The sequence below is a fragment of the Chaetodon trifascialis genome, chromosome 7 (genome assembly GCF_039877785.1).
Source record: "Chaetodon trifascialis isolate fChaTrf1 chromosome 7, fChaTrf1.hap1, whole genome shotgun sequence".
Lineage (NCBI taxonomy): Eukaryota > Metazoa > Chordata > Actinopteri > Chaetodontiformes > Chaetodontidae > Chaetodon > Chaetodon trifascialis.
The window spans coordinates 400,591-410,146 of NC_092062.1; positions in this window are offsets into that span (position 1 = coordinate 400,591).

The following is a 9,556-nucleotide window of genomic DNA, read 5'->3' on the forward strand; positions in this document are numbered from 1 at the left end:
GAGGTGTAAAAAAGGTCGAATCATGGGAATACAAAATTGTACAAGTTAAATATGCGAAAGTTTTGGTTGACGGAAACGTATTAATAGGCTGCAATACAGTTGGAACTGATAGAAAACCTGAAGCAAGGAATGACACAGTGAGGAGTGGGAAAAGAATGACAAGAGGAGCAAAAAAAAAAAAAAAAAAAGGAGACCATCCTGCTAGAGATTGAGGAAAAGGTTGTGCCAAAGGAAATATATTTTGGGTTAAGGTAAGATATAGTGTATGAGAATACACCCCAAAATCTGTAAAGTGCTTCAATTGCCAGGAGTTTGGGCATATGGCCAAAGGGTGCAAAGGAAAAAGATGATGCGCTAGATGTGGAGGAGAACACGAATAAGGAACGTGTCGAGGGAGTGGGGCCAAAGTGCTGTAATTGTGGAGGTGATCATAGTGTAGCTTATTGGGGATGTGAAGTACCCAAAAAAGAGATGGAGGTGCAACAGAAATGGGTGAAAGAAAAGGTCTCATATGCTGAGGCAGTAAAGTTGGCAGGACAGAAAAACCGAATAAGGAGGGAGGAAGTAATAAGAGCAAGTTGCTGCAAAAGAACAACAAGAAAACACATGGATAGAGAAGAAGAAACTAGTGACCTTTATAGCAGGAGTAGTAAATGCTACATATGGGATTAAATCTAAAACTGAGAGGATTCAGGTTGTTGTTAAAGCTGCAGAACATCATCTAGAAATGAAAGGGTTAAAATGGGAAGAAGTTAATGATGAATTCAGGGTATAGTCAAGTCAAGAGACAGCATGTGTGGGTGGGCACTAATAATTTTAATCCTTCAGTTGAATGCGAGAAGCCTAATAGCTAATGGACAAGATTTCAAGCAGTTCATAGGAAAACAAAGCCAGATTTAGTAATCTAGATTTTATATTGTATGGATATGAGGCAATGAGGCAGGATAGGAGAGAGGGAGGAGGAGGTGGATGTGACACATTTGTGAAACAACAGGAACAGGAAATGAACAAGAGTATGTGGTAGTGAAAGTGTGGACTGAAAAGAAAGAATTGGTGATTGTGAATTATAATCCATGCAAAAACACTGGAGGTAAACAAGCTTGAAGAGATAGAAGGTCAGAATAACAGTATTATTGTCTGGTGTGGTGATATCAATGGACAGAACACTTTAAGGGGGAGTGGAAGGACAGACAGTAATGGTTAGGTAATAGAAGACCGGCTCGATGAAAACTGTTTAGTGTGTCTAAATGATGGTAGATTTACAAGAATTGATATTAACACAGGAAAAGAATACTTGATCTTACATTTGTATCAAGCCACATAGGATCACTCTGTGACTGGACAGTATATCAGGAAGGAACAATAGGGAGTGAGCATTACCTAATCTGGTGTAAGATAAGTATCACAAACACAACGGCTACAGCAAATTCAGGAGGGAAGTGGATTCTGAAGAAAGCTGAAATTTCTTGAAAAAAGTGAAAGACACCGTGGAAACAATTGACAGAAAAATAAAACAAGGTATAATATCAGCTGCTTTAAAATCCATTCCCAAAACTAAAGGTGGAGTAAAGAAGAAAGTGGTACCCTGGTGGGATGATAAGTGTAAGGAGGTATTAAGAAGTAGAAATAAGGCATTTAAACTAGTCAAAAGAACTCACAATTTGCAACATCTGATTCAGTACAAACAAGCTCAGGCAGTAGTGAGGAGAACAATAAGACAGGCAAAATGGGTACACTGGAGGAAATACTGTAATTCCATTTGAACCACCGTGAAGATAGAGGAGGTGTGGGGGATGATTAAAAAGATGAGAGGGGATAGAAGGGAGTGGAATTACCCAGTACTGACTGAGGAAAGTGAAGCTGCAGTAACAAATAAGGAAAAGGTTGAAAAAGGAAAAGAGATGTTGGCAAAGCATTTTGTTATGGTACATAGCTCCAGTAATTTAGCAGAGTAAGAGAGAGAACAAAATCTGAAAATATGGAGGCTTTAATGTGGAAAGATAATGTAGATGGTTGGGAAAATATCCATTTTAATATAGGGGAATTAAAAAAGGCACTAGACAAAACTTGGCATCACATATCAGAGAGTCACACTCCATCCCCACAATGTGATTGGCCTTGCGGATCAGTTTGTTGAGTCTGTTGGCGTCTGCCATCCTCAGCCTGCTGCCCCAGCACACAACAGCATAGAGAATAGCACTTGCCACCACAGACTCATAGAAAATCCTGAGCATAGTCCGGCAGATGTTAGCCCTTCCTGTAAAGAGCGTCAGTGTTCTTAACCCAGTCGAGTTTATTGTCAATGTGTACCCCCAGATACTTGTAATCCTCCACAATGTCCACACCGACCCCCTGGATGGAAGCAGGGGTCACCGGTGCCTTGGTTCTCCTCAGGTCCACTACCAGTTCCTTAGTCTTTGCCACGTTTAGTTGCAGATGGTTCTGCTCACGTGACAAAGTTGTCCACAGCAGCCCTGTACTCATCCTCATCACCCTTGCTGATACATCCATCTATCGCAGAGTCATCAGAAAACCTCTGAATGTGGCAGGTCTCTGTGCAATAGAAGAAGAAGAAGAAGAAGAAGAAGAAGAAGAAGAAGAAGAAACGTACTTTATTAATCACATCACACAGGTGTTAGTTGCACTACACACCATGCTTTCCGTGAAATTATTTTTTTCCGCATTTGACCCATCCTCGATCTGTCGATCCTCCACGGCAGACCCGGTGGGCTGCCAGCTGCCAGGCAACGTTGACGCCCGCGCCCGGGGACCAGCACTTCTCTGTCACCATCGGTCAGGTGGTGATCTTCTTGCATGTTTTTAGTGGGGGTTATTATGGAGGAAACCCCGGGTGAACACGGGGAGATGATGCAAACTCCACACAGAAAGGCCCCTTTTTCCTCGGGCAGCAGGCACCAAGGCATGGTGGAGGACACGCCACCAGCGCCCACAGCGGGATTCGAACCGGGGACCTTCTAGCTGTGAGGCGACAGTGTTACCACTTGTTCCACCGTGCTAACCCTGCTAATAGTTGAAGTACGTGGTGTAGAAGGTGAAGAGGAAGGGAGAGAGAACAGTCCCCTGTGGGTCCCCAGTGTTGCTGACCACTCTGCCTGACACACAGTGTTGCAGGTGCACATACTGTGGTCTGCCAGTCAAGTAGTCCACAATCCAGGACACTAGGGGGGCGTCCACCTGCATCGTGGTCAGCCTGTCACCCAGTAGAGCTGGACGAATGGTGTTGAATGCAATGGAGAAGTCACAAAACATGACCCTCACAGTGCTCGCCGGCTTGTCCGGGTGGGTGTAGACACGGTTGAGCAGGTAGATGATGGCGTCCTGGACAGACAGCAGAGGAGTCAGAGGGAGGATGAGCCAGGCCTGAAGTGTCAAATCTGTTAGAAAACAGATTTAGTTCATTTGCCTGTCAACGCTTCCATCAACTCCTCTGCTACTTGTCCTGAAGCCAGTGATGGTCCTCATACCACTCCAGACCTCTCTCAAGTTGTTCTGCTGGAGTTTCCACTCCAGCTTCCTCCTGTATTTCTCCTTAGCCTCCCTGATTTTCACCCTCGGTTCCTTCTGTATCGTTCTCGCCTTCTCCCTGTTGCCAGCTGTGAAAGCCCTCTTCTTCTCGTTGAGGATGCCTTTGATGTCCTTTGTCACCCACGGCTTGTTATTTGGATAACAATGGACAGTCCTGGCTGGGACAGTGGAGTCCACACAGAAGGTGATATAGTCCATGATGCACTCTGTGAGCCCATCAATGTGCTCCCCATGCGGCTCACAGAGTGCCTGCCAGTCTGTCACCTCAAAACAGCCCTGCAGACAGTCTCCAACAGTATGTCTCCTCTGGCCATCTCCTCACTGTCCTTGTGGTCGTAGGCTGACTCTTCACTAGAGGCACATAACAGGTAGTGAGGTGCACAAGATTGTGGTCTGACCTGCCCTGGGGGGGGAGCATACAGCAAGTCCAGCATTCTCTTCTCTCTTGTGGGACAGCTCACATACTGCGTAAAATTGGGCAGTGTTGTTGCCATGGTGACATGGTTGAAGTCACCCGAGATAGCAATGAATGCAACGGCGGAGTGAATGACGTCACATGCCGACGTCGGGTTGGCAGAGGGGGGGATGTAAACAGCAACGATGATGGCATGTGACTCCCTGGGCAAATAATATGACCAGGATTACACCAACAGTTGTTGACTAGAACGGCAAGCCCCCCTCCTTTACGCTTACCGCTCTGGGTGCAGTCCCAGTCGGCCCAAACAGTCTGAAAGCCACTGATGGAGACGCTGTCATGTTTCCGAAAAACAAATCACACTGCACTCTCTGTACTCCCTCTGACTTATGGCGAGTGCTGTTAGCTCATCCGCCTTATTTGCCAGCGACCTCCCGTTGCCCATGATGAGAGAGGGGAGACACGGCTTATATCTCCTCTTCTCTATAAGCCTCTGTTGTCTCGACCCAGCTCTTTTCCTCCGCTGTTTCTGTCCTTCCCTGCATCCTCTGTGTGTTTTCCTCCAGATTTCAGAGGGGATCTCTGATGTTCTGGCCAACAAGCCGGCCGGCCTCAGCGCGATCAGCTGATCTCTGGAGTAAACAACACGCTGCACATCGGTGCTGTGTCCCAATGAGAGTAGTAATTCCAACGTGAAAAAACAAACCAGAACTCTCTCGGCCAACATGTTTGGAGAGGGCACAGTTTCAGAATGACTGTCTTAAAATTTCAAGTATTAATAATAAAGAAAAAAAGCAAAAGAATTAGAAAAACTAAGAAACGAAACAGGAGCACCTGCAACAGGCTGCATGCACAGTCGGCGCATGCGCACTATGATCTTCACAAGAAGAAGAAGAATTTCCTTTATTCGTCACATTTTTTATACACAACATGCAGTTGAGGAGGAAACTGTACACGCCATGCATATGTGAAATTCCATTCCGCTATTTGACCCATCCATGGTCAGTCCTTCCTCCACAGCAGACCAGGAGCGGTGGGCTGCCAGTCGACCAGCGCCCGGGGACCAGTTCCTTTTCGTCACCATTGGTCAGGTGGTGATCTTCTTGCATGTTTTTAGGGGGGGTATTTTTATGGAGGATACCCCAGGTGAACAGGGGGAGAACATGCAAACTCCACACAGAAAGGCCCCTTATTTTCCTCAAGCAGCAGGCACCAAAGGCATGGTGGAGGACACGCCCAGCACCCACAGCAAGATTCGAACCAGGGACCTTCTAGCTGTGAGGTGACAGTGTTACCACCGAACCACCGTGCCAAGGAAGAAACTCAGGGAAGGTAGCATGAAAATAAGGAGAAAACCTAGAGAGCGTTGAGAGTTTTTGGTTTTCTGGGAGTGTTTTTTGATGAGAGAGCATATTAGACATGGAGCTAATAAATGTAAAAAAAAGTAATAAATGTCATGAGATGTCTGACAGGATTGGAATGGGGAGCTGACTTTGCATCGCTGAAACACATATATGTAGCCTTAGTGCGATCACGATTAGATTATGGAAGCATTGTATATGGTTCAGCAGCAAAATCTGTACTAGCAGACCTGAATACCATACAAGCTCAGGCTTTAAGATTATGCTTAGGAGCTATTAGAACTTCACTAGTACGCGCAATTCAAGTCTAAGCAGGTGAGATGCCATTAGGGATATATCGGAAGCAACTGATGGCCAGCAACTGGATAAATATAAGGGGACATGGAGAGAGCCATCCTGCAAAAAGGGTGTTGCAGATATGTTGGGAGAAGGACGTGCCATACAAAGAAAGTTGGAAATCAATTCGCAAGGAAATCAAGTCGCAAGAGATGGAGGAGTATATGATAAGGAGATTGAGGATACTGTTTTGTGGCCAGTTAGACCCTTATGGATATTAGAAAACCCTTGTGTTGACCTAGAACTACTCAGAATTAAACTCTGTAATAAGAATACAGATTTAATTAATAACCATATAAGCCCCCTAAGGGACATGGGAAGAAAAATGGGGTGAAAAAAAAAAAAACGACGAACCTTTGCAATATCTCGCAAAATAACTGTGAGATATTGCAAAATAATTTTAAAGCAATGTGCTTCTGGGTCAGTAACTGGAAAGAAAACAACGATGGAGTATACACATCCTCCATGGGAGTTTATTGAGTTTTATTTTGGCATGGGCCTCTGTTATGATTGGTGCGATATTTATGTTTTGTTAGTTTCCTTTTATAGTGTGTGGGGCTGGTCTTTGGTGTGTGTAGTCCTTTTTCGGCTGAGGTTGGGCGGAGTTTTGGGGAGCTGGCACTTCGCAGCTGATTCCCATCTCTATCCTGGACGGGATAAAACCGGCGTTCAGCGGAGGGCTCGTCGCCAGATTATTTCCGCCTCTCAGTGGTATAGTCGGCCCTCTACGAGACTTTCAGTGAATACTACACTCGTGTGATAGTTCGTTATTTCGTTTTTGCTCATCAATACTCTCTTCATTCTCCACCCCGCAGAGGTTTCTCCGCTTCCCGCTACCGGCATCCTGCTCCCTGCTTATCCACCTTGCTTCCTCGCCGCTGGACCCCGCTCGGCCACCTGCCTCTAGCCACACCACCTTCTACGTTCTCTCCTGCACTGCATCACCACGTGGCATCCCAACAGACAAAGACTCCTGTGCACTACGCCGCATTCACCACTCTACCATCCTCCATACCATCAACTCAAGAGTCAGCCTGAACTCTGGTTTCAATAAACCCTTTACCGGTCACTCCACACTTGAGTCTGCATCTGAGTCCAAATAATTACTTCGGTCATCACAGGCCTCACATATAAAGATATTAAATCCGTTCTTGGCTGTAGCCATGGCTTTGATGTAAGTGAGAGACATCTAAAAAGATTACTCGCAAGGGGACTTTCTCGTCGTAAAGGGTACTCTGATCTTGCGGTCCTGGTTGAATTCATCACTAATGAACTACAGCACTCCGGCCAGCTTCACGGGTACTGGTGGATGTATGCAAAATGTAGAGAACATTGACTATGAGTAAGGAAAGAAGATGTGCGTTTGGTGTTGAAGGAGCTGGATCCAAGAGGAGTGTCATTAAGGCAAGCGAGACGCTTACGACGACAGAGCTACTTCTCAAGAGGGCCGAACTTCATTTGGCACATGGACTCCTATGATAAACTGAAGCCATCTGGCTTTTGCATCAACAGAAGCATCGATAGTTTTGCCAGGAAAATAATTTGGCTTAATGCCTACACCACGAACAGTGAACCAAAGTTGATTGAAGGTTATTACGTAGAAGCAGTGCAGCGTTTAGGGGGCTGCCCTAGGATTGTGAGAGGGGATCTTGGGACCGAAAATGGCTATGTTTGATGCTTTCAGCGCTTCCTCGTCCCCATTCATTCAGACGGTACTGTTGATAGTTACTTGGAGGGAGCTAGCACCGCCAATCAACGAATCGAAAATTGGTGGGGTTTCCCATAGACATAATATACGTAGACGCCTCATTACGTGCTGGAGCGTAATCCAGCGTCGCCGCCATATTGGGTGGGTCTCCGCTAGCACCAGAGCCAACCAAAGTCAACGTAATACAGCAACATGAATTAGCAATTTTGGTGACTTAGAAAGTTGTGTCAACGAAATGAGCTTCATAGCATGGCCTCTTAACTTCTTGTGAGTGATTATGAGTGACTATAGCTGGTGACTTCTCTGAGGCCATTTAAATAGGGCTCATTGGATACAAACGCCCACAAACGCTACAATGGGAAAGTCAAAGGAGCTCAGCACGGATCTGAAAAAGCGAATCATTGACTTGAACAAGTCAGGAAAGTCACTTGGAGCCATTTCAAAGCAGCTGCAGGTCCCAAGAACAACAGTGCAAACAGTTGTTTGTAAGTATAAAGTCCATGGCACTGTTTTGTCACTGCCACGATCAGGAAGAAAATGCAAGCTATCACCTGCTGCTGAGAGAAAATTGGTCAGGAGGGTGAAGAGTCAACCGAGAACCACCAAAAAGCAGATCTGCCAAGAATTAGAAGCTGCTGGAACACAGGTGTCAGTGTCCACAGTCAAGCGTGTTTTGCATCGCCATGGACTGAGAGGCTGCCGTGCAAGAAGAAAGCCCTTGCTCCAAAAGCGGCACCTAAAGGCTCGACTGAAGTTTGCTGCTGTAGCAGAACTAGCCTCCAACTGACCCTTCTTTCCCTCCTTTTCTGGCGATACTCAAGAGAAATGGAGGTGTTGATTGAATTGTAGACCATCTGGTTTACCTATAATGCAATCTGATTTCGAAGAGAGACAGGATGTCTGGCTCAGTAAACTACTCTTCTCACATGTTGAAAAAAGAGAGCCAAAAGGTCAACGCCTATCTCCTACCCAGGATGTCCCACTCAATGCTGATTACTCCCCCAATAGCCCTAAGGACTCAATACAGTAAAGCCGGCTGGGAAGAACAAAGGCCAGGTTTCAACTGAATCCACAAACCAAGTCTGCTGATGGGTTGTAAATTAGCCAACCTTGAAATGAACTGTTTGTAAGCCGGAGGACTTTGTTTCTTGCTATACCTGACAATTGCATCTCTGTATGACTCAACGCTGGATATATTTACATGACTAAACCCATGATCTGTATGATGCCCATGTTCTCTCATGTCCTATGACAAAGCTGTGAATCTAACCTTGTTTTAAGATTTGCCTGAGGCTCTGCCATGGAGCCTTCCTACCATCTAAGGGTTCGTAGGGTTTGAAGTTGATTGTGCTTTATAAGACTTTTATTAAGGAATAATCATAAGGATGATAATCATTTTGGCAAATATAGTCTGCCTTTCTTTATTTCTTTATCTTTATTTTGTATTAGTTATACATTGAGTCATTATACATGTTGGGATGAAACTGTACCAGGATTATCATTTAATGTTGTCACCCAACCATAGGAAGTGCCTAATGCATGCTGTGAACAATGTTGAAATGTCATTGAAAATTTGTCATTGAAATTATATGTGATTGACCATAGTTAGAAGCAGATGAACCCCTTGTATGAATCATTGATTAATTCCAGCTCCATGAGGCGAGATTACATCATGCGCCACAAACTGTCTCACGTGTGTGACGGCCTGCTCATTAGACACACCCCGGAGCGAGATTTAAATGTCTGCAGCTGCAGCATGAATTCAGTGCGTGTTACTCAGTCTTGTCTTAAGTTATGTTACGTTATGTTTAGTTTTGTTTGTTACTTCTTAGTTGTCTTAGTTTTGTAGAGTTGTTTTGCTCTTTAAGTTTTTCCCGTCTTCGAGCTAGGCAAAAGCCATACCGAGTAGCGTAATTTAATTTTCCGAAGACGTGTTTCTATAGTTTTGCCGTAAACTTTCATTTTTCTAAGCCACACGTTTTGTTTTAGTCTGTAAATTTTAGTCAAATAATAATAATTTTGTAGACCCTTTTCGATCGGCCATCGAAGGGACTATCAATTTTGTTACTATCAGTCTAAAATAATCCTTCATGGACTCAACCGAACCAAAACCCTGCAGCCAGCTTTTGATCCTTGGTCTGGGTTAACAACCATCCGGAGCCGTCCCTTATCTGTAACCGACACCGTAGA